The sequence below is a fragment of the Lissotriton helveticus genome, chromosome 11, assembly GCF_964261635.1.
Source record: "Lissotriton helveticus chromosome 11, aLisHel1.1, whole genome shotgun sequence".
Taxonomy (NCBI): domain Eukaryota; kingdom Metazoa; phylum Chordata; class Amphibia; order Caudata; family Salamandridae; genus Lissotriton; species Lissotriton helveticus.
Genome location: NC_136072.1, coordinates 25,790,393 through 25,818,352, shown reverse-complemented (window position 1 = coordinate 25,818,352; position 27,960 = coordinate 25,790,393). Strand labels below are relative to the sequence as shown.

Below are 27,960 nucleotides of genomic sequence, written 5' to 3'. Positions count from 1 at the left end.
GAGATGGGCAAAAGCATGACTAGGGCCAGGCTGCCCCTTAGAGATGGGCAAAAGCATGACCCGGGCCAGGCTGCCCTTTAGAGATGGGTAAAAGCATGACTAGGGCCAGGCTGCCCTTTAGAGATGGGTAAAAGCATGACCCGGGCCAGGCTGCCCTTTAGAGATGGGTAAAAGCATGACCCGGGCCAGGCTGCACTTTAGAGAAAGGCAAAAGCATGACCCGGGCCAGGCTGCACTTTAGAGAAAGGCAAAAGCATGACCCGGGCCAGGCTGCTCTTTAGAGATGGGCAAAAGCATGACCCGGGCCAGGCTGCCCTTTAGAGATGGGTAAAAGCATGACCCGGGCCAGGCTGCCCCTTAGAGATGGGCAAAAGCATGACCCGGGCCAGGCTGCCCTTTAGAGATGGGTAAAAGCATGACTAGGGCCAGGCTGCCCTTTAGAGATGGGTAAAAGCATGACCCGGGCCAGGCTGCCCTTTAGAGATGGGTAAAAGCATGACCCGGGCCAGGCTGCACTTTAGAGATGGGAAAAGCATGACCCGGGCCAGGCTGCCCTTTAGAGATGGGTAAAAGCATGACCCGGGCCAGGCTGCCCCTTAGAGATGGGCAAAAGCATGACCCGGGCCAGGCTGCCCTTTAGAGATGGGTAAAAGCATGACTAGGGCCAGGCTGCCCTTTAGAGATGGGTAAAAGCATGACCCGGGCCAGGCTGCCCTTTAGAGATGGGTAAAAGCATGACCCGGGCCAGGCTGCCCCTTAGAGATGGGCAAAAGCATGACCCGGGCCAGGCTGCCCTTTAGAGATGGGTAAAAGCATGACTAGGGCCAGGCTGCCCTTTAGAGATGGGTAAAAGCATGACCCGGGCCAGGCTGCCCTTTAGAGATGGGTAAAAGCATGACCCGGGCCAGGCTGCACTTTAGAGAAAGGCAAAAGCATGACCCGGGCCAGGCTGCACTTTAGAGAAAGGCAAAAGCATGACCCGAGCCAGGCTGCTCTTTAGAGATGGGCAAAAGCATGACCCGGGCCAGGCTGCTCTTTAGAGATGGGAAAAGCATGACCCGGGCCAGGCTGCACTTTAGAGATGGGCAAAAGCATGACTAGGGCCAGGCTGCACTTTAGAGAAAGGCAAAAGCATGACCCGGGCCAGGCTGCACTTTAGAGATGGGTAAAAGCATGACCCGGGCCAGGCTGCCCTTTAGAGATGGGTAAAAGCATGACCCGGGCCAGGCTGCACTTTAGAGAAAGGCAAAAGCATGACCCGGGCCAGGCTGCACTTTAGAGAAAGGCAAAAGCATGACCCGGGCCAGGCTGCCCTTTAGAGATGGGCAAAAGCATTATTTATTTATTTATCTATGCATTTTTATGTAGCACAGACTTTACCCAAAGGTGTCAGAGCGCCTCACAATAGGACCAGTTACATTACAAGAGGAAATTGTTACAAATGTATATGTCACAGAAGTAAATGAGATACAAGAAGAGCTATAATATAGCAATAGAAGCAGTCACTCGGAAACACACTGGAATGACACTTGTACAGGCATAGAATGCAAAATGTACTATAGTGAAATAACTTCCTTGAGGGACTCAAAAGGGCTTGTATTAGTTCTGGAAGTGTCCTTGGAAGAGAAGAGATTTAAGGTCTGTTTTGAAGGTCTGGAGAGAGGTGGTGGTGCGGAGCTGCAGTGGAAGTGAGTTCCAGATTCTCACCGCATTGCCTGAGAAGGATTGAGCCATCGATCTCTCCCTTTTGAAAGTGGGAGGCTCAAGCAGTAATGTTTCCACATTACGAGACGGTCTAGAGCCTCCAGAAATTTTCAGTTTATTCGCCAGGTACCGAGGGGAGGAAGTGTGCAAGGCTTTGTGGGTGATGCAAGCCGTCTTTTAGATTGATTGCCTCTATGGGAAGCCAACAGAGGGTGGATAAAATGGGTGTGAAGTGGTCACTTCTTTTGGCACCATCTATAAAACTAGCTACTGAATGGAGAACAGATTTAAGGGGGGAAAGGTGGGATTTGTGGAGGCCAGTAAGAAGAGGATTGCAGTAGTCCAATCTAGAGAGAACCAGCGATTGACAAGGGTTTTAAGGTCTTGCTATGGGAAGAAGCTTCGAGTCCCCCAAAGAAGGCGCAGTTGGTATCGAGCATTTTTTGCAATGGAGTCGAGTAAGACACCATGTGATTTTGTGCTGTCAACGACAATAGATTTATTGTTAAGTAGATTCAGCTGATCCATCCAAGATTGAACAGGAGGAGGAGAGAGAGAGGTTGAGAGGACGAGAAATTCTGTTTTGGAGGGATTCAGTATGAGTTGATGAGTTAACATCCCGTTTTTAATAGAGTAGAGAGTAGAGTTGAGGATTGAGAGATCATGTGTTGAGGACACCTTAAGGTAGATTTGGGTGTCATCTGCATAGAGATGGTAAAGGATCCCAGATTTACTTGGGAGATTTCCCACATTTTCCAAATAGAGATTGAACAATGTGGGTGCAAGGATAGAGCCTTGAGGGACACCTTGCCCTACCGCCAATGAAGATGAAATACTGTTCGCTATTTTGACCATTTGAGATCCGTCCGAAAGGAAAGAGGTAAACCATTTAAGCACTGTGCCTTCCAAACCCATTATCTTTTTCAGATTGTTAAGGAGCATGAGCATGACCCGGGCCATGCTGCCCTTTAAAGATGGGCAAAAGCATGACCCGGGCCAGGCTGCCCTTTATAGATGGGGGAAGCATGACCCGACCAGTGTGCTCCTTGAGAGACGGACACAGCAGACATCTGGCCAGGCTGCCATCTACAGACAAGCAAAAGCTCAACAAATGGGCAGGCTGTTTAGTGGCAGGCATGAAGAAGAAATTTGGCCAGGCTTCACCTGAGAGATGGGCACCGGCACACCCCCTGGTAAGCTGCCATTTAGAGACAGGGCCAGAACGCGGCATCTGGTTAGGATTAAGGGTGGGCGGTAAACTCCGCTCTGGCAGCAGAGTTCGCAAAGTTGTGTCCACTCGCGGAGTTTCAGAAAAACTTGACCAACCGCCTTGTGCTACAGATTTTTTTTGTGCATGCCTCTGCAACGTTAAGTTGCATAGTGCGAAGGAGAAAATTGAGCACTATACCACCTCTCGCGGGTGGTCGCGGCAGGCCGCTACTGCTAGCATTCAGAAATCTGCCGCTCGTGTTGAGAAAGCTGTCGCTTGAGTAGAAGATCTACTCGAGCAGCAGAAAGAAGCAGCTGATGTTACAGCGCGGCACAAACTCCTGACGCTAGAAATCAGCACGAGCAGTGCGACATACCACACTCTGCGTAATATCGCTGAATTAGTATCTAAGTTCCGCCCACCTCTAGCTAGGATGTCCTTTAGAGACAGGCAGCAGGTATGGCACCTTGTCCAACTGCCCTTGTGAGACAGGTACGAGCACGACCTTTGTCTAGCGTGCCTATGAGAAGCACTAGCAGGAAACTTGGCTACACTCTCTTTAAGAGACAGTCACCAGCACAAGTGACAGGAAGCTAGCCTGACCCATTATCAGGCTACCTTTGTCAAACAGGCGTGAGCACAACCTCTGGCGAGACTATCCTTGAGAGACGGGCACCAGCGCGAGAGACCGGCACAAGCACGGCCTTTGTCTAGGCTGTCCTGGAGAGACAGGCACCAACCAGCATGACCTTTGTCTAGGCTGCCCTTGAGACACAGGCACCAGCACAACCTTTGTCGAGGCTGCCCTTTCGAGGCAGGCTAGGCATGACGGCTGGCGAGGCTGCCCTGTAGCGCCAGACACCAGCATTATCCCTGCCGGAGAGCCCTGGAGCGATGGGCATGAGGACGACCCATGGGCGTCACTTAGGGGTCGCCAGGAGACGTAGCTGTAACCCTGTCCTCTTTGGGGGCATTGATTACTTTCCGCAGCTCCCACTGTGAATGAACTACGCATCAATCAGGTCGATTGGTAAGGCGGGCACTCGGGAAATGGCCGAAGGGCCGGTAGCCGTGTTCTAGCTGTGGGCTGCCTTTTTGGGCAGCCAGGGGCTCAGCTGGGCCGGTAGTGGGAGTACCTGCCGGGTGGTGAAGTGGGGAGGGGCAGGGTGGGGGGAAGTAATGTATGGATTACGGACCCTAATAGGTAAGTAAACATATAAATAAATAAAACGAATTTCATTGCGAGCGCTGCATTGCATTTGGTGGTGGCAAGCAACAAAATTTGTTTTACTCCCACTACCCGCTGCGGCTGCTGGGGCTATCTGTGCTGTTAGGATGCCACCAGCGGCCCAGTGGGTGCCTGAGTGGGCTTTCTGGCGGCAGATGGGCGGAGCTATCACTCCCTTTCTGCCGCTGGCCCCGCCCAATCATGTATGCTGATTGAGTGGGGGCTGGGCCTGGGCAGAAGTGGTTTTACCTGCATTCATGTGTGGCTCAGCAGTGTGAACTAATCTGTGCATTTTTTTTTTAACTAAGTGAAGTTAATAAAACATGCCCCCGCCCCCTTTCTTTTTACAAAACTTCGCTGAAGGAGTGTTTTGCGGAAAGGCAATACGCAAATGTGGGCCACTGGTTCTTTGGTGTGCCCGGGTCGATTTCTGATCCCAATCCAACCCTGGCATCAACCCAGCAGCGCAGCCCGCGCTCTCCTGAACAAATTAAGAAATGAAATAATAACCATCCGAACATTTTTTGCTGATTTTCATCGCTGTGAACACAAGGTAAATGACGTGTTCAAATAAAAAACCTCACCTTTGAGGTTCGGATGGGTGATATTGCTTTGCAAGTGATCACTATCAAAACGTCATAATGAAGAAATCATTTGTCAATAACGCAGCTCACGCTCAGCCTATGTTTGACATGAATTAGGATAGGTGGACAGAACCACAACTGTTTGAACCACCCTGGGGGCAGCCCTGGGGGCACAAGCCCCGGTGCTGCAGTATGCCGACTACAGGCGGGCTTCGAGGACCCGCCAGATCCTGGTCCAAGGTTAGCTCTCAGCTGCAGGTTGACACCAGGTTAACCATTCACCAAGCGCTACATTATTCATCGGGCGCTTAAAGGCTGGGGGGGGGGGGGGGCTCTTTGGCTCTTTCTAGTGTTTCCATCGGGGGTGGAGGAGGGGCGGAAACTGTACTGGCAGAGAACCTGGATTTTAAATACAGGGCGCACCAGGGCTCGAGTCGGGGGTACACGCGGGTGGACGGCGTCCCCCCACTCTTTTTACAGGGTGGACGCCGTCCCCCCTGCCAAGAAGCTGGGCCCCACAGAAATAAGCTGAACGTGGTGTAATTTTCAGACACCGGTACACGTTGAGCACGTGACGTCATGGGGTCATTTGCATATTGTCAGTCCCCCTCTTCATTTTATAAGACTTGTGCCCTGGGGCGCACCCAGAAATGTTGTGTCTCGGTACCCAATAAAGTTCTCATCATGGCACAGACGCTGCAGTGAGTGGGGTGTCCCCCCCTTCAGACTCATCGCTGCGCCCCCGCCCCAACACACTTGAAGGTTTAGCGACACCATGGGGAGGTGGTCTAATGACGTCATCGGACGGTTCAGATCGTTCGGCCATTAAGGACTTTTGTGAAACTAATAAAGGTTTGCGCGTGGCGCCAGGACTCGAGGCGCGTGGTGTGTATAATGCCATATCTCACAGGGACCCCTACAATCAGGAACCTGCCCCACAGATCCCTGTAAAATATGGCTCAGGGCATCCTAAAGGCAGCCCCTCTGCAGACCGTAACCATTGCCAGGGCCACTAGTATTAAGAAGCAGTGCGCATGGGGGCAACCACTTCGCCTCTGGCCACGTATTTTATGGCGTCACCACAATCGTCTGATAGTAAGATTAGGCCATGTTATTTGAGGTTACCCGTGATGTATTCTGTATATGCATGTCAGGGCGGGGAAAATGCACATGGTTCAACAGAGAAGTGCATTATTCATCAGGCAGTCATTTTAATATGCACTCTGTCAGGCAGTGATTTTAATCTGCAATCTGTCAGGCAGTGATTTTAATATGCACTGTCAGGCAGTAATTTTAATATGCACTCTGTCAGGCAGTGATTTTAATATGCACTCTGTCAGGCAGTGATTTTAATATGCACTGTCAGGCAGTAATTTTAATATGCACTGTCAGGCAGTAATTTTAATATGCACTCTGTCAGGCAGTGATTTTAATATGCACTCTGTCAGGCAGTGATTTTAATCTGCACTCTGTCAGGCAGTGATTTTAATATGCACTGTCAGGCACTAATTTTAATATGCACTCTGTCAGGCAGTGATTTTAATATGCACTCTGTCAGGCAGTGATTGTAATCTGCACTCTGTCAGGCAGTGATTTTAATATGCACTGTCAGGCAGTAATTTTAATATGCACTCTGTCAGGCAGTCATTTTAATATGCACTCTGTCAGGCAGTGATTTTAATCTGCAATCTGTCAGGCAGTGATTTTAATATGCACTGTCAGGCAGTAATTTTAATATGCACTCTGTCAGGCAGTGATTTTAATATGCACTCTGTCAGGCAGTGATTTTAATCTGCACTCTGTCAGGCAGTGATTTTAATATGCACTGTCAGGCAGTAATTTTAATATGCACTCTGTCAGGCAGTAATTTTAATATGCACTCTGTCAGGCAGTCATTTTAATGTGCACTCTGTCAGGCAGTGATTTTAATCTGCAATCTGTCAGGCAGTGATTTTAATATGCACTGTCAGGCAGTAATTTTAATATGCACTCTGTCAGGCAGTGATTTTAATATGCACTCTGTCAGGCAGTGATTGTAATCTGCACTCTGTCAGGCAGTGATTTTAATATGCACTGTCAGGCAGTAATTTTAATATGCACTCTGTCAGGCAGTAATTTTAATATGCACTCTGTCAGGCAGTCATTTTAATATGCACTCTGTCAGGCAGTGAATTTAATCTGCACTCTGTCAGGCAGTGATTTTAATATGCACTGTCAGGCAGTAATTTTAATATGCACTCTGTCAGGCAGTAATTTTAATATGCACTCTGTCGGGCAGTCATTTTAATATGCACTCTGTCAGGCAGTGATTTTAATCTGCACTCTGTCAGGCAGTGATTTTAATATGCACTGTCAGGCAGTAATTTTAATATGCACTCTGTCAGGCAGTGATTTTAATATGCACTCTGTCAGGCAGTGATTTTAATCTGCACTCTGTCAGGCAGTGATTTTAATATGCACTGTCAGGCAGTAATTTTAATATGCACTCTGTCAGGCAGTAATTTTAATATGCACTCTGTCAGGCAGTCATTTTAATATGCACTCTGTCAGGCAGTCATTTTAATCTGCACTCTGTCAGGCAGTGATTTTAATATGCACTGTCAAGCAGTAATTTTAATATGCACTCTGTCAGGCAGTAATTTTAATATGCACTCTGTCAGGCAGTCATTTTAATATGCACTCTGTCAGGCAGTGATTTTAATACGCGCTCTGTCAGGCAGTGTTTTTAATCTGCACTCTGTCAGGCAGTGATTTTAATATGCACTGTCAGGCAGTAATTTTAATATGCACTCTGTCAGGCAGTGATTTTAATATGCACTCTGTCAGGCAGTGATTGTAATCTGCACTCTGTCAGGCAGTGATTTTAATATGCACTGTCAGGCAGTAATTTTAATATGCACTCTGTCAGGCAGTAATTTTAATATGCACTCTGTCAGGCAGTCATTTTAATATGCACTCTGTCAGGCAGTGATTTTAATCTGCAATCTGTCAGGCAGTGATTTTAATATGCACTGTCAGGCAGTAATTTTAATATGCACTCTGTCAGGCAGTGATTTTAATATGCACTCTGTCAGGCAGTGATTTTAATATGCACTGTCAGGCAGTAATTTTAATATGCACTCTGTCAGGCAGTAATTTTAATATGCACTCTGTCAGGCAGTGATTTTAATATGCACTGTCAGGCAGTAATTTTAATATGCACTCTGTCAGGCAGTGATTTTAATCTGCAATCTGTCAGGCAGTGATTTTAATATGCACTCTGTCAGGCAGTGATTTTAATCTGCACTCTGTCAGGCAGTGATTTTAATATGCACTGTCAGGCAGTAATTTTAATATGCACTCTGTCAGGCAGTCATTTTAATATGCACTCTGTCAGGCAGTGATTTTAATCTGCACTCTGTCAGGCAGTGATTTTAATATGCACTGTCAGGCAGTAATTTTAATATGCACTCTGTCAGGCAGTGATTTTAATATGCACTCTGTCAGGCAGTGATTTTAATCTGCACTCTGTCAGGCAGTGATTTTAATATGCACTGTCAGGCAGTAATTTTAATATGCACTCTGTCAGGCAGTAATTTTAATATGCACTCTGTCAGGCAGTCATTTTAATATGCACTCTGTCAGGCAGTGATTTTAATCTGCACTCTGTCAGGCAGTGATTTTAATATGCACTGTCAGGCAGTAATTTTAATATGCACTCTGTCAGGCAGTAATTTTAATATGCACTCTGTCAGGCAGTCATTTTAATATGCACTCTGTCAGGCAGTGATTTTAATATGCACTCTTTCAGGCAGTGTTTTTAATCTGCACTCTGTCAGGCAGTGATTTTAAAATGCACTGTCAGGCAGTAATTGTAATATGCACTCTGTCAGGCAGTGATTTTAATATGCACTCTGTCAGGCAGTGATTGTAATCTGCAATCTGTCAGGCAGTGATTTTAATATGCACTGTCAGGCAGTAATTTTAATATGCACTCTGTCAGGCAGTAATTTTAATGTGCACTCTGTCAGGCAGTCATTTTAATATGCACTCTGTCAGGCAGTGATTTTAATCTGCAATCTGTCAGGCAGTGATTTTAATATGCACTGTCAGGCAGTAATTTTAATATGCACTCTGTCAGGCAGTGATTTTAATATGCACTCTGTCAGGCAGTGATTTTAATATGCACTGTCAGGCAGTAATTTTAATATGCACTCTGTCAGGCAGTGATTTTAATCTGCAATCTGTCAGGCAGTGATTTTAAATGCACTGTCAGGCAGTAATTTTAATATGCACTCTGTCAGGCAGTAATTTTAATATGCACTCTGTCAGGCAGCGATTTTAATATGCACTGTCAGGCAGTAATTTTAATATGCACTCTGTCAGGCAGTGATTTTAATCTGCAATCTGTCAGGCAGTGATTTTAATATGCACTGTCAGGCAGTAATTTTAATATGCACTCTGTCAGGCAGTAATTTTAATATGCACTCTGTCAGACAGTGATTTTAATATGCACTCTGTCAGGCAGTGATTTTAATCTGCACTCTGTCAGGCAGTGATTTTAATCTGCAATCTGTCAGGCAGTGATTTTAATATGCACTGTCAGGTAGTAATTTTAAAATGCAATCGGTCAGGCAGTGATTTTAATCTGCACTCTGTCAGGCAGTGATTTTAATATGCACTCTGTCAGGCAATAATTTTAATATGCACTCTGTCAGGCAGTAGTTTTAATATGCACTCTGTCAGGCAGTGATTTTAATATGCACTCTGTCAGGCAGTGATTTTAATATGCACTCATCAGGCAGTAATTTAAATCTTCACTCTGTCAGGCAGTGATTTTAATCTGCACTCTGTCAGGCAGTGATTTTAATATGCACTCTGTCAGTCAATAATTTTAATATGCACTCTGTCAGGCAGTAAACAGTATTTTTCTAAAGTCAAGTTCAAACTTCTCTGCCAATCAACTTCAATTTCACTTTTGCAGTGGAGAAATAAATGTGTAAATGTGCATTTACCAATCATTTTCACTAGATGCAATAACATATACACACACACACACACACGCACGCAGAGTGTAATGTGCTATTTATTACTACTGTTGGACTCAGGAGAAGCAAAGCTTTGATGAAGTCAGGATGCCCCCCCCCCCCAAAATGTATTTAATTCCATATTATACTCTGCACATCTGCAGTTATGATTTATGCTATGGCATTTTAATTGTATTTATTTTAACTTCTGCATTTAACCAGCTCAATGCAAGGGGATACATTTGTGCAGCAAGGTGGTTTCCCACTGAAGAGATATCGTGTCCAAGAGGAGAGTCATTCCTCTGTGTAAAGTCATTGTTACATGTAATTAGAGGGGAAGGAAAACTTGTTTTCTCATGTCTCTTTTGCTATACCGTGGTAGTAAAGTAAAATATGACATTTGCACGGTATGTGTGAATATGTGTTTATTATTACAATTACTCTAAATTAAATGTTTTTTTGGGGCCATATATTTTTAATACCATGGCATAAATGTAATTTTTATGTGATCCATATGTGTGCATTACACAGGTAGCGGGTATGTCGCCTTAGTGAACGGTGACACAACACTCAGTAGGAAACCAATATTTGGGCCTATAGTAACTCTGACACCCCTCGACCCAGACCAACTACACACATACTTTAGAAGAAAGACCCCAGAGAATCTGGACTTCGAACCCACCACATCTTGTGCTGAGGGCTGGGCACAGTTAAAACTGACCCCAAAGAAGTTGCATTTTTATATTTAAAATAGTATATTGCCATAGGCAAGTTATGTTTCGGGAAAATGCTGAACTCAAGTACAGCGAATGTCACTTCCAGGCACTGTACATTCCATTCGGGCTTATGTAAATTTGGCATTTCTAGCAGCTGTTTAATTTAAATTAAAAAAAAAACATCTACTGTGTGTGCCTGGACTATGTAAATACTTAATATTTCATATTGTGTCCTCTTATACACGATGTCTCTTCAGCGTGATATTACCTGGCTGCACAAATGTACCCCTTGCATTAAGCTGGTTAAATACATTTGTTAGAAAAAATACAATAAAAACAATGTCATGGTATAAATCATTAATCCAGATATGCAGAGCAGCAGAGCATAATATGGAATTAATTACACTCTGTAAATATATATATATATATATATATATATATTCATTGAAAAAACCATAGGTTATAGACCATATATAGTTAGGAATTAGCATTTACAAAACCTTGAAAATTCACTGAAAAAACCATAGGTTATAGACCATATATAGTTAGGAATTAGCATTTACAAAACCTTGAAAATTCACTGAAAAAACCATAGGTTATAGACCATATATAGTTAGGGATTAGCATTTAAAAAACCTTATTTTACTCACACAAAACCATTGAAATTCCATATATAGTTAGTTGCACTAACTATATATCGCGCACCCGCAATCCACTGCTGATGATGTCACATATTACATCATTCATGACATGGTCAGTGACATCACTGATGACATCACTGATGACATCTCAAATGACATCACTGATGACATCATCTAGTGTCTGTGTGTTTTTGTAAAGTTTAAATACGTTTTACATATTGAAGAATGACTGGATGTATGGAAGACTGAGTGTGTGTGTGGCTGGCTGGGAGGTGTGTGACTCTGTGCATATCAATGTGTACTTGTATCAGTGATTGTATAAGAGAGTAAGTATGTGTTAGTATATGTGTGAAAAGTATGGTGTTCTGTGTTTAACTATAGATGAGGAAATCGAAGTGTGATTGATTCTTCACAGGACTGACTAGGTGTATGAGTGCATATGATAGTGTTCTAATAATAAGTGACTGTATGTATGAGTAATTGTATGGGTGAATGAATGAATGTGTGTGTAGACGTACGAATCAGTGAGTGCGTATGTAGTAACTGGTATTGGTGTGTCATGATGTCATCAGTGATGTCATTTGAGATGTCATCAGTGATGTCATTTCAGATGTCATTAGTGATGTCATCAGTGATGTCACTGAAGTATGGTGTTCTGTGTTTAACTGTATAGATGAAGAAATGGAAGTGTGATTGATTCTTTACAGGACTGACTTGGTGTGTGAGTAACTCCATGGATGAGTGGCAGTGTGTGACTGTCTGCATAGGTGTATGAGTGCATATGATAGTGTTGTAATAATAAGTGACTGTATGTATGAGTCATTTTATGGGTGAATGAGTGAATGTGTGTGTAGACGTAGGAATCAGTGAGTGCGTATGTAGTAACTGGTATTGGTGTGTCATGATGTCATCAGTGATGTCATTTGAGATGTCATCAGTGATGTCATCAGTGATGTCATTTGAGATGTCATCAGTTTTAAGACAGTTTAGTCACTAACCCATGCACTCAGTGACACACATTTAATCACTCACTCATACAGTCAGTCATGCACCTACTAAATCCTTCATCAAGACACTTATACATCCACTCATTCTTCAATATGTAAGACATATTTTAACTTTACAGAAACATACAGTCACTGGATGTTGTCATCAGTGATGTCATCAGTGATGTCATTTGAGATGTCATCAGTGATGTCATCAGTGATGTCACTGACCATGTCATGAATGATGTAATATGTGACATCATCAGCAGTGGATTGCGGGTGCGCGATATATAGTTAGTGCAACTAACTATATATGGAATTTCAATGGTTTTGTGTGAGTAAAATAAGGTTTTTTAAATGCTAATCCCTAACTATATATGGTCTATAACCTATGGTTTTTTCAGTGAATTTTCAAGGTTTTGTAAATGCTAATTCCTAACTATATATGGTCTATAACCTATGGTTTTTTCAGTGAATTTTCAAGGTTTTGTAAATGCTAATTCCTAACTATATATGGTCTATAACCTATGGTTTTTTCAATGAATTTCATTGGTTTTTTAAAAGCTAATATCTATAGCTGTAAAATGTATTCTTCTTTAAATACAAAAATATATTTTATATGTTTATTAATAATTTTTTTTAAATATTTTTTTGTTTCGCTCCCGGTCCGCGAACCGGGAAGCTTTCCGTTAGCTCAAATAGATGCCGCGACCCGGTCCGCGAACCGATAAGAAATCAACATAGTGACGGTATTGCGTTGCCGCGAAATGCGTCTTGTGACGTATCGCGTTTATTAACGCTGCCTTTTGCTTTATATAAGTTTTCAAATTGTATGAAATATATACCAATAGGTCGTTATGAACCTTTAGGTAGTGCTTTTCTTCATGAGGTCTGGTCGCTTCCATACACATACAGATGTTTCAAAGATGATCAAGAAGTTTATCTGAATGGAGAGGAATGCACTGAGACGCCAGATCATTCACTAATGTGTAGGCACATACAGTTACACGGTTCATGCAACAAACACCGACCAAATATGGCTTGCGTGTTGCAAGGCACGCCAGTTCCTGCTATCATCCCCACGTTCAAGTTGTTGGAAAATGGTAGTTATTTGATGCTCAATAATGAAGATTGTTCTGAGTTAATTAAAAGTATTCCTTTTATCGTAACAGTAAGTGAACGGGTTATTTGCTGCAGAAATGTTCTATTTCCTCCCACACATGAACATAGGGAGTTTTCAATCTGGCCACGAATACCAACCTTGGGAGAGATTTCAACGGCATGGCAAGAATAAGAGCTCTTTTGTCTCAGAGAGAGGTGGCCTTGAGTTCGGCCCGTGAAACTTTCGTGCTTCACATAGCGAACACCCGTACAGAGGTGCAGACCCTTCTCAATTCAGATTTGCCTTTCAATTTCAGCAAGATGGTTCGGACTATCTTTAACGCATCCTCCACAAAGGCCCTGGCGCACTTTTTTAAAGTTGTTACCAGTGGTCTCGTGACTTCATTTGAGAAAATCTTTGGAGTCATCCCTGCTTTCTTTCATTCTATTTTCTCCACTCTGCTTCGTGGATTGGCATTTTTACTTGCATTACCAGCGGACGCTCTTGTGCTTTTTTACATTTTTAAATATGGATGTCCCTCCTATGCAACCTCCCACCCTGCAGCTGCTGACACTGTTCCGCAATCGCATGCTAGAATATTATGGCACAATGCCGTTGGCGATATTAAGCACGGCATATGGATTATCTTTTCGATTCTCCTACTTCACCTGTGTCCAGCCTGTATTTCACTGCCTGACCTGTGATTTCGATTGGGCCATTGATTTGTGTCTCTGCGGACCGGTTTCTCCTGACGTCGACTTTAATCAGCTGATGACTCCTATCATTACTCACGAGTTGGTTTGTCCTGGCGAAAGGATTATGGCTGTGGCATTGATGCATGGACTAATTGGTCCCTGGAATTTACTGGCGGCAGCACAGTCTTTCTTGGAACAGAGCTTTCTTGAAAACCCACCGAGCTGTCCTCTGATGGTGATAGAGGATCCGGTGCTGGGAGAGCACGTATGTTCTTTTCCGCTTTTAAATTGGATGGCTGAACTGTTTTCGGATGAAGACGGTGACTTCCTATTGGAGGCTGTTGCAGCTTATGTTGCATACACAGTTATGTCATAGACCTTTTTCATGTTTGATATGCTGAGTACTAGCATTTCATTGACAATTCATTGACTTATTTGTCAAGTTTTTATTATTTACCTTGCCTATTGGCTTAAGACTCGATAAAGTACTTGGCTGTTTTATTTTTCTTTAGCATTAAATTTTCCTAGTTTTTAATGCTTTACCTTGCGGACCGTCCACATATAAACTTGCAATCTGCTCTCATGAGATGGCACTTCTATTATCTTATTCAGTTCGTTTCCGGATCATGGGGAGGTGTCATCTAGGTCCTGGATATCTTTACACCGTGTTAAGTTAGCATGGGCTCATTACCGGTTTAAACGCCATTTTTCCTTTTTTGCAACTTCTGCACACGACACTTAGTTGTTGCTTTAGCTTTCCACCTAGTAGTTCATCGTGGTTTACATGAGAATAATATGTTATTGCTCTACTATCTGCTTTGCTTGTTAAACTATATCTGTACAGCGAGTGCTAAAGTTTCAAGAACAACACGATACAGAATTGTTATGAGGTCTGATCTCCACGACTTCATACTCATAACATAAGTGCAACTTCTGCCAATTCTGGGCATGAGGCGGGTTTTATATTGCTTTGCCGAACACACATACACAACAGTTGATGCGGTTCACATGAAGAGAGAGCTGGTGTATGCTGATGTGATTCCTTCAAATCTAAGACACTAAAGTATGGGCACGCCCTAAACCAACACAAAGAGACCTTCTTAGCAAATAATATAATATGTGTATTAGGGAGGGTGAGATATAAGCAGCCGCGGGCCGTGGAGGGAGTTACGGTGAGGCAGGGAGGCGGGGAGGGGGAGAAGCAGGGTGGAGCCCTCTCTACCCTGCCCCTCCCCCTCCCCACCTCCCTGCCCCACCGTAACTCCCTCCACGGCCCGCGGCTGCTTATAAGTGTTGCTAACTCTTATTCATTTACAGCATGTTAACATACTGTCACCATTCGCTTTTTATGTACTAGTAACTATGCTGGTAATTTTGCTACTGATAATATGTGTACTTGTATTCTCCACCCTGCTTCTCCCCCTCCCCGCCTCCCTGCCTCACCGTAACTCCCTCCACGGCCCGCGGCTGCTTATAAGTGTTGCTAACTCTTATTCATTTACAGCATGTTAACATACTATCACCATTCGCTTTTTATGTACTAGTAACTATGCTGGTAATTTTGCTACTGATAATATGTGTACTTGTATTATCTAAGATACTATGCCTGAGAAGACGGCATTAGTAAATAAACATTTCAAATACACATGTGTTCTTCTTAACTCCATGTTCTGGTTTCTAAGAAATATATAACGACCGACTGTTCATGAGTTCCACGTATCCTGAGGTACTATAAGTTCATATTCTGGATTGTCTAAACATTGAGAGTTTGTTATATCCAATGTGACACTGTACCTAGCTTGCTAAGGGGTTTTTGATTACTAACGTGAGTTTTGGGACACCCTAATTCGCCGAGGTTCCAATCCTCTGTCCACAGTTCTGTGTGAGAACAGAAACCCTGCGACAGGGGCACCCCCGACCCTTGCTGGAGCTTCATCACACTTGCGATACAACTCCAGCAATGCGCCACCTTTACGGCACAGATACATCACGCATCTGTGCTGTTTTTGCCCCATGATGCGCCGCATTGTAAATGCAGCACACCATAGGTGACGGAACAGCGGCACAGAATGACTAACACATCCCTGGTGATGCGCCAGTCATCATAAATGTATCCCTATGCTTCTTATCTTGTTAGAGATGAACCGCCATATGTATCATCAAAGTTTTTTGCATTTCCTAAATAGCGAACTTTAAGGAATAAATAGCGATTCTTTACCATTCCTAGTTTGCGATTAGCTATTTGCTAATTACAAATTACCCATTCATTTCCTTCATTTCCATAGGGCGGTTGGACTCACTTTTAGCTCGAACGGCTGAATGGATTTCCACGAAACTTGGCAAAATTGTAGGGACTGGTAGCCCGATGTGCCTTTGCTATGTCTCAAGATATATGCTCCAGTGGTTTTTACGAAAATTAACTTTGAAAAATATATATTGGGCTACATTGGCCTATATATATGTTGGAGCCCAAATGTAGCCCAATGTAGCCCAATGAAGCCCAATGTAGCCCAATGTAGCCCAAAGATGGCCGCCAGACACACAAAAAAACAAATGTAGCCCAAATATCAGCCAGATGTAGCCCAACTATAGCCCAGTGACAGAATGACCAATCAGCTTCGCAAACCTCCGTTACGCGAAGCGGAGCGCTGTTACAGATATATATCTTTTTTTGAACGTTAATTTCTCAAAATCCACTGGAGCACATATATTGAGACCTAGCAAAGGCACATCGGGCTACCAGTCCCTAATATTTTGCCAAGTTTCGTGCAAATCCATTCAGCCGTTCGATTATTATTATTATTATTTTTTTTGCCCCGCGGGGCCCTTTTAAAACCTCCACATCAAACCTAGGGGGTCAGCGAAGATCTACTATGCCCCCTTATGGTTATTTCCCCCTTTGCTTTGGCCTCCTCTTGTCTCTCGATCCTACCGAGAGACAAGATGGCGGCCGCTACGGACTTTTTGGAATGTTGACAGACGCCAGAGAACCAATCAGCTTCGCTTCACAAAGCTCCGTTGCGCGAAAAGTACGCGTCCTAGAACGCTGCCCGGTCCGCTGTTACAGATATATATCTTTTTTTAAACGTTAATTTCTCAAAATCCACTGGAGCACATATATTGAGACCTACAAAAGGCACATCGGGCTACCAGTCCCTACAATTTTGCCAAGTTTCGTGCAAATCCATTCAGCCGTTCGGGCTAAAAGTGAGGCCAACCGCCCTATGGAAAACTCAATGTTAAAAACACGTTTTGGGACCCCCCTTTTTTCTCGGCCCCCCCTTGACGAACCCCCCCCCAAATTTTCAAGGGCTGCTCAGAAACAAAATGTGCCATTTTCCTGAAAATTTCAGCCAATTCCGTCCACAAACGCCAAAGTTATTAGACATAGAATTTTCAAAAATCCCATAGAGAAAAAATCCTAACTATATATACCTACTGGCGACCGCCAGTAGGTAATATATATATATATATATATATATATATATATATATATATATATATATATATATATATATATATATATAATCGAAATATTGTATAGAATGCAAACGATTGGTAAGTGCAAGTTTACACATTTATTTCTACACTGCAAGGTGAAATTGCAGTTGAATAGCAGAGAAGTGTGAACTTGACATTAGAAAAATACTGTTAACAGCCTGGCAGAGCATATTAAAATTACCCAATGCATGGAAACAATACTCCTACGAAACATAAGGGTCGTAGGCCTCTTCAATGTGAGTTTAACTTACTGCACAATTTTCACTGCTTGCGTTCTGTTTTCGGTTCAATATTTTTTATAACAACGAAACACAAAAAATGGCATGGCATAAATCACACAAGCAGATATCCACATTGTAACATGCTATTTGCAGGTATTCTGAAAATTAAAAAAAGAAACAATTTCTCTCTATGAAAATATATTTTTTTAAATGCCCCTTTTAAATACAAATTACAGTTTGAAATCACTATTTTAAATATATATTTTTGTTAAAGTTGAAGTTCCATTAAAACATTTTTTCATTTAGTAATAACTTTAATGCACATATGAGTCTGCACAAAATTTGGCATAGAGCAGATTTACCTCAGGTTTGGTATCTTTATTATTATGCAGATAAGTGTATGAAGCAATTCTATAGGGGAGTTCACTTTTTAGACTGTTTTAGAAACTTGCACGAGAGTTAGCACACTCGTATCACTTTCAGCTCAGTTTTGTTATGTGCATATTCATACATATCTGTCCAGGTGGGAAAATTAAAGACAGGGGGTTGAAAATAGAAGCTTTTCCATTTTAAGTCTCTGAAAAACCAGACTACTGTAACGGATTCTACTGAACAGCTTATCATGAAGTTTCTCATAAGTCTGTTTCCCTGTTTTAGATGTGTTTCAAGGAGGTAGTTTTATGTCATTCTTGACCGTTAACTTGCAAATTATTTGTGGACTTAGGTCGCAGAAGGATAAGAGGCCACAACATTGTAAAAAAAAAAAATACATTTGAATGAACATGGGCCAGTGTTTTTGGGTCGAAGCTCACCCGACAGGGCAGCTGTCTGGCTTGCTGACGACATCTTGGAGACATCCAGAAAGTTGACCTAGGAACGCCTTCCGTCCATTGCTGTCCATTGGCTTTGTGGGTTGTAACTCACATTTTCTGGCTTTCTATTTGCTTGCTTTATTTGTTTTAGGCCGTCCAGCTTGAGTTCGTCCCTTCCCTTACCCAAACCTTATTTACTGTATCCTTCTGAGTGCTCGTTTTCTGTAAACAGGCCTTTAAATCTTGTGTTTATTGTGTCACATAAATGGCGTACCCGATTGATAACTTTACGCAGGCCCCGTCCATCACTAACGCTGGACATTGATTGAATTGAGATGTCCGCCTCTATTAAAGAGATGCATTTCATGTAACAAATCCACGTGTTTTGTATTTGAACACTATGTTTAATATGATCTCAGGTCCTTGATGTTAGAATCAGGAAGCAGGAGTCGGTTGCTCTACATGGAGCGCATGTGATTTTTAGCAGGCGCGTCTCACATATGATGCTTTTAAAACCCAGTGATAGCGTGGGTGCAGATGACTGAAAGTGAGGTGGGACAAGGAGGGAACTGGGGCACAGTTGCATTTATTGATTTTACCTTGCACATAATTATAAGTCTGGCTACCACGACCAAGCCCAAAAGGTCCACAGCTAGGACCCCAAAGATGGTCCCACCCAATGGCCTGTCCCCCAAGACCAGAACCCCAAGTCATCCTCTTCAACGGGCTGTGGGCCAAGGGTGGCCCCCTCAAAGCCAGCAGCGTGGCTGAGCGAGCTGATGGTTCATTGCGGGGAGCTGCAGACCACAAGTTCGATCCCAAACTAGGCCGAAGCCAGCCTCCCATCCCCGCAAGCCGGTAAATTGAACACTATTACATTGTGTAATAGTAACACCTGTAATTTAGGATTGTTTTATGAAGTGCTATATAAAAACATGATTGTTAATGTCAACATCCCAACTGTCTTTGAACCGAGGCCTGTAACAGATGGTTGGTGTGCCTCCTACAAACGGTGGCCTAAGACATGTTTACAAAAGCGAGCTCTAGAGCGCTGAACAGTAGTTTTATCATCTCAATGTTCAGCAGAATTACTGTGCCCAAAAGGGAAACATCAAAGCCAATCAAAGAAGTTTACTCTCTTGCTTACGAAACATACATTAAATCATGCACATTGTGGTAAGTAAAACAAGCCTTTTTGATAACAAGACTCAATTCAACATCCGTATTTACACCAATGTAGCCGTGAACAGCCATACATATTCAGTTACATTAAAGTAAAATGTGGTGCAAAAATACAGTGGACTTACATACATTAAATTATTCAAAAAGAATGGGACACATACTGTGTATTTTAGCTCAAGGTGAAATCAGAGTGAGGATGACTGTTCAGAAGAAACATCTGGCCCTAAGTAAATACACTATTCTAAATAAAAATAAATGTGGAACAAAAGCAAAACTTGAACTAGCATTTTTGGAACACTGCGCAAAATGAATGGTGAGACAAATGTGCACTATAGCAATGCTGTGCTTGACTCAAACATTTACATGAAAAAAATGAGTATTACTTTCTTGCATACCAATCTGTTTCTAATTCGGTATTATAAAACAAAATATAAGTAAAAAGCGTCAAAACATGCACTGAAATTATATGCCTTATTATAAAAATATAGACTAAAAATACCATAAAAACAAACCCGATCCACCAACCACAAACCACTGGTAATAAAACAGAATAAGGCATATGGAATTTTATTAAAATGATTTGACTTATTAATGTTCCATAACGATCTAAAAAAGAAAACTGGGCCTCTTTATAGAGAAAAACCCTGCTTTTTACTAAAGAATGAATTGAGGCAAATACTGATACAACTGAAAGATAAAAAAACAATTGTATATATTTTTATAAAACTACCCAAGTTGAAGTAAAATCGGTATCATTCGCACTGTGGGTCAAATTAACTCGACGTCAAATAATGAATGTGGACATATGGACATCGGTAAACATTAAAGAACCGTCTACGTGTAAATACAACCTGGTGGGATCAGAGTAGGAATGCCACTGTATACAATCCTAGTGAACAGTATAGTGGGAGAAAAACAAACATCGGACTGTAAAACAAAGGGATGTAGAATTGAAAAAGAAATCACTAAATCACGTGTGCAAGCCTGGGTTCATAAAGATTCTACTTCTTCTTAACAGTAGACTTGCATTTAAAATACAAACATCAGGCAAAAAGGAAATCTCCATAACGCCTACACAATGAAACAACAAACATTGGGAAAAGTTCTAACTTAACCAGCTTAAGGTTCAATTAAATAAAATGGTGCACATTATGTTGGTGGAGTGAAAACGATTTAAATAAATTTGAAATTCACAATAATTTATTTTTAATTTTTATTTTTTATCATTTGTTACTTAGGAACCCTCAACCTCATGGTATCTCCAGTGCGGGCTTCAAACAACCTATCACAATTGTGCAGACTGTCTCTCAACAAAAGACTACAGACAGTATAGGAAGGATCTGGCAGTGATATTTGTTCATGGTTGGTAGGGCGGAAGTGACGTGCACAGACACGCAGGTTCACTCCTCCCCCTGGTTGCCGTGGTGCCTTTTGGGCCTATTCGAAGGCCACGCACACCAATAGAAATTGCTACAGATGGTATATCCTCTTTTGGACATTTCAATATGGGTTGCAAGAAATGTATATTTTTGTAAATATGTTATTTTATTGTACATATTTTAGTTTGTATGGAATATTGTTTTTAAAACCATTATTAAAGATATATTGATTGTCAATCTGTTGTGTAAGCGGCATTCGTTTGTTGTGTGATTGTATTTTCCCTACGATGACCAGATAGGCACTTCCCAAACTTGTTACCAACTGCCTCCTCTAGAGCACAAGATTCTTAATGCTGGTTGTAAATATTGTAGATAGACACGTGCATTGAAAGGGAAATGCAGAGGTAAATATATTAATTAAAAAATGCTTGCAAGGTGCGCAGAAAGATGTAGGTAGACCCACAGAGAGCCAATTAAATGGATTACAGAGTCACCAACAGCAACTCTGTGCTTAAGATTAAATTGCCCTTTTCATAAGAAAAGGCCTTTCCGATTTGCATATAGAAGTTTGGCGCCATTACACGAATCATCAGAAACTCTCACAGGTCCAGTTTGTTTTCTTTTCTTCCTACTGATTATCCCTGTTGGCAAAGTAATTTTGGGGCAAACTAAAAGAAACATTTCCCATATTACATCCCATTGCTCTCGACTGTACTAAGAAATACATAAAAGAATTACCCCTAACTTGACATTAAGATATGGGCACATGTTGGGCACAAGGCTACATTACTGACATGTCTCTTGGCATCCATCCATGACCACAGCCTGCACCCACATTCCTGCCATGCACAGTGGCTTCTAGCTTGGGCCGTAGCCGAGGCATGGTGCTTAAGAACCAAGAGGAATAATCGAAAATAGCTCTTTAAAGGAAGTTCTGTTATTTCGAACAGAAGAGAAAAATCTTTGTCATTAAAAACACTGAAATTGCCCTCAAAATGCCTTATTATGTCTTGATATGTTTATGCTGAAAACCTAAAAAAAACAGTGACATTTGCCTGCTGTGATGAGCAGTGACCCATGACTCCCCCAGTGCAGCGCTCATTACTTCGCACTTGGAGTCGCAGATGTTATAAAAAGGACATTGATGACCTCACAGATGACAAGACATATCAGGTCAGTACCGACAGCAGACTGTACCACAGTCACTGGCCTGGCAGCAGTCCAGCATCTTGTGGCAGGTACTGGGGGCCACATCCCCCTCATTGGCGACCAGGCTCTTCTAGAGGCAGTTGGAATTTTATAGGGGGGCATTTCTTTTGTTTTTAGGTCTCGCCTGACGAAAGCAGCATATGCGCTGCCCCCACCATTGTGAGTACCTTTTGGAATCAATTCTGCCAAGGGCTTGCATGCACGCATTTGCATGGACAAAGATGGCTGCTCTAATTTGTCCATAGCAAACAGCATGCGCGTGTCGGTGGGACTGTGGACAGTCCGACGCCATTTTGTTGCCATAGCGACAAAAATGCAGCTTCGCGTGTGCTTTTAATTAGCGTGGCCTTTGCGCAATCGCTTTTGGGATCACTTTCACTTTCACGGCCGCTTGTTAGGTCTCGGCAACGAGAACTATTGTCGCCGAGTAAGCTCGCAAGGGAGTACAGAGCGGTGCACGAGCCGACCAGGGTCTGTGGACGCGCACACACAAAGGCAGGCAGGCAGGCACACACCAGACACACACAGACACAGACAGACACACGCACGCACACACACACACACACGCGCGCACACACACACACACACCCTCCCTCTCTGCCCACTCCCTCTCTGCCGCCCCCCCTCTACCCCCACTCACCGGGCTCTTTCCCTCCGCAGCGGGTCAGTCAGGGCAGCAGGCAGACTCGGAATCTTCTCCGGCGATCTTCAGCTGATGTGCACGCTCACGCTGCGTCTCCTGCGCGCCCACCACGCTGTTTCGCGCCCGTTGATGCTCAGCTTGTGATTACTACTCCTTCTAACCCGGATTCTAAATTACTATTTCTTGGTTCTCTAACTCCACTCTGTTGATTCATAACAAACTGATATTCAGCACATTTCACAGTCTCGCTTTTGCTTCTCATAAATACAATAAGATTATTTTAAGCAATGTCTACCCTTCTTTTGGTTCTGTGCCTATTATGCTTCGGACTATAGAGTTTTAGAAAGTGTGGTGGAAGATTCCATGATATCGGCGGCGCGCACAGTCCAGAGTGAGTGTGCAGAGTGCAGAGTAGTGAGTGCAGAGTAGTGAGTGCAGAGTGTGAGTGCAGAGTAGTGAGTGCAGAGTAGTGAGTGCAGAGTAGTGAGTGCAGAGTGAGTGTGCAGAGTGAGTGTGCAGAGAGAGTGTGCAGAGAGTATGCAGAGTAGTGAGTGCAGAGTAGTGAGTGCAGAGTGAGTGTGCAGAGTAGTGAGTGCAGAGTAGTGAGTGCAGAGTAGTGAGTGCGCAGAGTAGTGAGTGCGCAGAGTAGTGAGTGCGCAGAGTAGTGAGTGCGCAGAGTAGTGAGTGCAGAGTAGTGAGTGCAGAGTAGTGAGTGCAGAGTAGTGAGTGCAGAGTAGTGAGTGCAGAGTAGTGAGTAGTGAGTGCAGAGTAGTGAGTGCAGAGTAGTGAGTGCAGAGTGAGTGTGCAGAGTAGTGAGTGCAGAGGAGTGAGTGCAGAGGAGTGAGTGCAGAGGAGTGAGTGCAGAGGAGTGAGTGCAGAGGAGGGAGTGCAGAGGAGTGAGTGCGCAGAGTAGTGAGTGCAGAGTAGTGAGTGCAGAGTAGTGAGTGCAGAGTAGTGAGTGCAGAGTAGTGAGTGCAGAGTGCAGAGTAGTGAGTGCAGAGTAGTGAGTGCAGAGTAGTGAGTGCAGAGTAGTGAGTAGTGAGTGCAGAGTAGTGAGTGCAGAGTAGTGAGTAGTGAGTGCAGAGTAGTGAGTAGTGAGTGCTGAGTAGTGAGTGCAGAGTAGTGAGTGCAGAGTAGTGAGTGCAGAGTAGTGAGTGCAGAGTAGTGAGTAGTGAGTGCAGAGTAGTGAGTGCAGAGTAGTGAGTGCAGAGTGCAGAGTAGTGAGTGCAGAGTAGTGAGTGCAGAGTGCAGAGTAGTGAGTGCAGAGTAGTGAGTGCAGAGTAGTGAGTGCAGAGTAGTGAGTGCAGAGTGCAGAGTAGTGAGTGCAGAGTAGTGAGTAGTGAGTGCAGAGTAGTGAGTAGTGAGTGCAGAGTAGTGAGTAGTGAGTGCAGAGTAGTGAGTGCAGAGTAGTGAGTGCAGAGTAGTGAGTGCAGAGTAGTGAGTGCAGAGTAGTGAGTAGTGAGTAGTGAGTGCAGAGTAGTGAAAGCAGAGTAGTGAGTGCAGAGTAGTGAGTGCAGAGTAGTGAGTGCAGAGTAGTGAGTGCAGAGTAGTGAGTAGTGAGTGCAGAGTAGTGAGTAGTGAGTGCAGAGTAGTGAGTGCAGAGTGCAGAGTAGTGAGTGCAGAGTAGTGAGTGCAGAGTAGTGAGTGCAGAGTAGTGAGTGCAGAGTAGTGAGTAGTGAGTGCAGAGTAGTGAGTAGTGAGTAGTGAGTGCAGAGTAGTGAGTAGTGAGTGCAGAGTAGTGAGTGCAGAGTAGTGAGTGCAGATTAGTGAGTGCAGAGTAGTGAGTGCAGAGTAGTGAGTAGTGAGTAGTGAGTGCAGAGTAGTGAGTAGTGAGTGCAGAGTAGTGAGTAGTGAGTGCAGAGTAGTGAGTGCAGAGTGCAGAGTAGTGAGTGCAAAGTGCAGAGTAGTGAGTGCAGAGTAGTGAGTAGTGAGTGCAGAGTAGTGAGTAGTGAGTGCAGAGTAGTGAGTGCAGAGTAGTGAGTGCAGAGTAGTGAGTAGTGAGTGCAGAGTAGTGAGTGCAGAGTAGTGAGTGCAGAGTAGTGAGTAGTGAGTAGTGAGTGCAGAGTAGTGAGTAGTGAGTGCAGAGTAGTGAGTAGTGAGTGCAGAGTAGTGAGTGCAGAGTAGTGAGTGCAGAGTAGTGAGTGCAGAGTGCAGAGTAGTGAGGGCAGAGTAGTGAGTGCAGAGTAGTGAGTGCAGAGTGCAGTGCAGGTATGTGCAGTGCAGTGCAGGTGAGTGCAGTGCAGTGCAGGTGAGTGCAGTGCAGTGCAGGTGAGTGCAGTGCATGTGAGTGCAGTGCAGGTGAGTGCAGTGCAGGTGAGTGCAGTGCAGGTGAGTGGAGTGCAGTGCAGTGGAGTGCAGTGCAGGTGAGTGGAGTGCAGTGGAGTGCAGTGCAGTGGAGTGCAGGTGAGTGCAGTGCAGGTGAGTGCAGTGCAGGTGAGTGCAGTGCAGATGAGTGCAGTGCAGTGCAGGTGCGTGCAGTGCAGGTGAGTGCAGTGCAGTGCAGGTGAGTGCAGTGCAGGTGAGTGCAGTGCAGTGCAGGTGAGTGCAGGTGAGTGGAGTGCAGTGCAGTGCAGGTGAGTGCAGTGCAGTGCAGGTGAGTGGAGTGGAGTGCAGTGCAGGTGAGTGCAGTGCAGGTGAGTGCAGTGCAGGTGAGTGCAGTGCAGGTCAGTGCAGTGCAGGTGAGTGCAGTGCAGGAGAGTGCAGTGCAGGTGAGTGCAGTGCAGGTGAGTGCAGTGCAGTGCAGGTGAGTGCAAGTGAGTGCAGTGCAGGTGAGTGCAGTGCAGTGCAGGTGAGTGCAGTGCAGGTGAGTGCAGTGCAGTGCAGGTGAGTGCAGTGCAGTGCAGGTGAGTGCAGTGCAGGTGAGTGCAGTGCAGGTGAGTGCAGTGCAGTGCAGGTGAGTGCAGTGCAGGTGAGTGCAGTGCCATGCAGGTGAGTGCCGTGCAGGTGAGTGCCGTGCAGGTGAGTGCCGTGCAGGTGAGTGCAGTGCAGATGAGTGCAGTGCAGGTGAGTGCAGTGCAGTGCAGGTGAGTGCAGTGCAGTGCAGGTGAGTGCAGTGCAGGTGAGTGCAGTGCAGGTGAGTGCAGTGCAGGTGAGTGCAGTGCGTGCAGTGCAGGTGAGTGCAGGTGAGTGCAGTGCAGGTGAGTGCAGTGCAGGTGAGTGCAGTGCAGGTGAGTGCAGTGCAGGTGAGTGCAGTGCAGTGCAGTGCAGGTGTGTGCAGTGCAGGTGAGTGCAGTGCAGTGCAGGTGAGTGCAGTGCAGTCCAGGTGAGTGCAGTCCAGGTGAGTGCAGTGCAGGTGAGTGCAGTGCAGGTGAGTGCAGTGCAGGTGAGTGCAGTGCGTGCAGTGCAGGTGAGTGCAGGTGAGTGCAGTGCAGGTGAGTGCAGTGCAGGTGAGTGCAGTGCATTGCAGGTGAGTGCAGTGCAGGTGAGTGCAGTGCAGTGCAGGTGAGTGCAGTGCAGGTGAGTGCAGTGCAGGTGAGTACAGACCAGTGCAGGTGAGTGCAGTGCAGTGCAGGTGAGTGCAGTGGCGTGCAGGTGAGTGCAGTGCAGGTGAGTGCAGTGCAGTGCAGGTGAGTGCAGTGCAGGTGAGTGCAGTGCAGGTGAGTGCAGTGCAGGTCAGTGCAGGTGAGTGCAGTGCAGTGCAGGTGAGTGCAGTGCAGGTGAGTGCAGTGCAGTGCAGGTGAGTGCAATGCAGGTGAGTGCAGTGCAGTGCAGGTGAGTGCAGTGCAGGTGAGTGCAGTGCAGTGCAGGTGAGTGCAGTGCAGTGCAGGTGAGTGCAGTGCAGGTGAGTGCAGTGCAGGTGAGTGGAGTGCAGTGCAGGTGAGTGGAGTGCAGTGCAGGTGAGTGCAGTGCAGGTGAGTGCAGTGCAGTGCAGGTGAGTGCAGTGCAGGTGAGTGCAGGTGAGTGCAGTGCAGTGCAGGTGAGTGCAGTGCAGGTGAGTGCAGTGCAGGTGAGTGCAGTGCAGTGCAGGTGAGTGCAGTGCAGGTGAGTGCAGTGCAGGTGAGTGCAGTGCAGTGCAGGTGAGTGCAGTGCAGGTGAGTGCAGTGCAGTGCAGGTGAGTGCAGTGCAGGTGAGTGCAGTGCAGGTGAGTGCAGTGCAGGTGAGTGCAGTGCAGGTGAGTGCAGGTGAGTGCAGTGCAGGTGAGTGCAGTGCAGTGCAGGTGAGTGCAGTGCAGTGCAGTGCAGGTGAGTGCAGTGCAGGTGAGTGCAGTGCAGGTGAGTGCATGTGAGTGCAGTGCAGTGCAGGTGAGTGCAGTCGAGTGCAGAGTGGTGTGTATTGACAATGTAAATGACAATGCCATTTATTTATGATTTAAAGAAAAAAAAAGAAATGTCATGAGCAATGCCAATAGCTCTACCTTTAATGATGCCGAGACCATTGCATTGTAAATGCTTGTTTTTATTGACGGCTGTCTGAAAGCTGTGTGCTGTGTGTTTAAACAAAGCCATTTAATTAACAGGTATGATACTGGCTTTAACAATTGCTGTTTATTTATTTTCTCTGTGCCTCTTCTGTAGTTCTCTGCTGATGAGCATCGTCATTCAGTGCGCTCGTTTAATGTAAAATCGTAGTGCTCCTGCAAGCACTGCCCAGGAAAATTAACAAAAACAGTTGAAATAAGCGAGTTGGAGTCCTAGCCTCTCTTGCACCTGGAGCTAGCAGCGTGCCTGGAGCAGGCACGTACGTGGGGAGACCTAGCTTCTCTCATTCCCGGAGCAAGCAGCACGCCAGCTGCAGGAGAGGGCAGTGCTCACCCGAGGAAGCAGGCAGTATGAACAGCGAAGATGCGCATTCAAAGGGAGCTGTCAGTCAGAGCAGGATGTTCAGGATTGATCATACAATTGGAGCAGTCAGTGGTGTATGGATCAGGTTTTAGGAGCAGGCAGGAGAGCACAGAGTAGGAGGCGAAGGCGACAGTACAACAAGCACTGTGTACAGTCAATCGGAAGACAGAGTGTGAAAAGGTTGTCTATAAGAAAGATAGTGAGTACGAGGAAGCAGCACTTTAATCGCTGGCGGCAGTCAGTAGGGGTGCGCAGTAGCCAATTAGTACTGGTGCTGGGCACGAGCGCTCAGTGTAAGCAGCCAGCCGGAGCAGTCAGAATTCAGAGTGTGCAGCCAGAGTGAGTGGAACGTGTGAGCAG

The 27,960-nt window shown here is 44.7% G+C and overlaps 1 protein-coding gene and 2 long non-coding RNA genes across 3 annotated transcripts in view; 2 read left to right on the top strand and 1 right to left on the bottom strand.

Moving 5' to 3' along the window:
• The window catches only part of LOC144791568 (uncharacterized), a 68,506-nt gene extending 47,302 nt beyond the window's left edge, over positions 1-21,204 (top strand). The window contains exon 2 of the long non-coding RNA XR_013602425.1: positions 20,827-21,204. This is a non-coding gene — a long non-coding RNA (uncharacterized LOC144791568). The remainder of the gene's footprint in view (positions 1-20,826) is intronic.
• Positions 1-27,960, top strand: part of LOC144791566 (uncharacterized) — a 291,511-nt gene that overhangs the window by 137,403 nt on the left and 126,148 nt on the right. The gene's annotated exons all lie outside the window — the stretch shown is intronic.
• BCL6 (BCL6 transcription repressor) overlaps positions 1-27,960 on the bottom strand; it is a 212,062-nt gene that overhangs the window by 95,045 nt on the left and 89,057 nt on the right. The gene's annotated exons all lie outside the window — the stretch shown is intronic.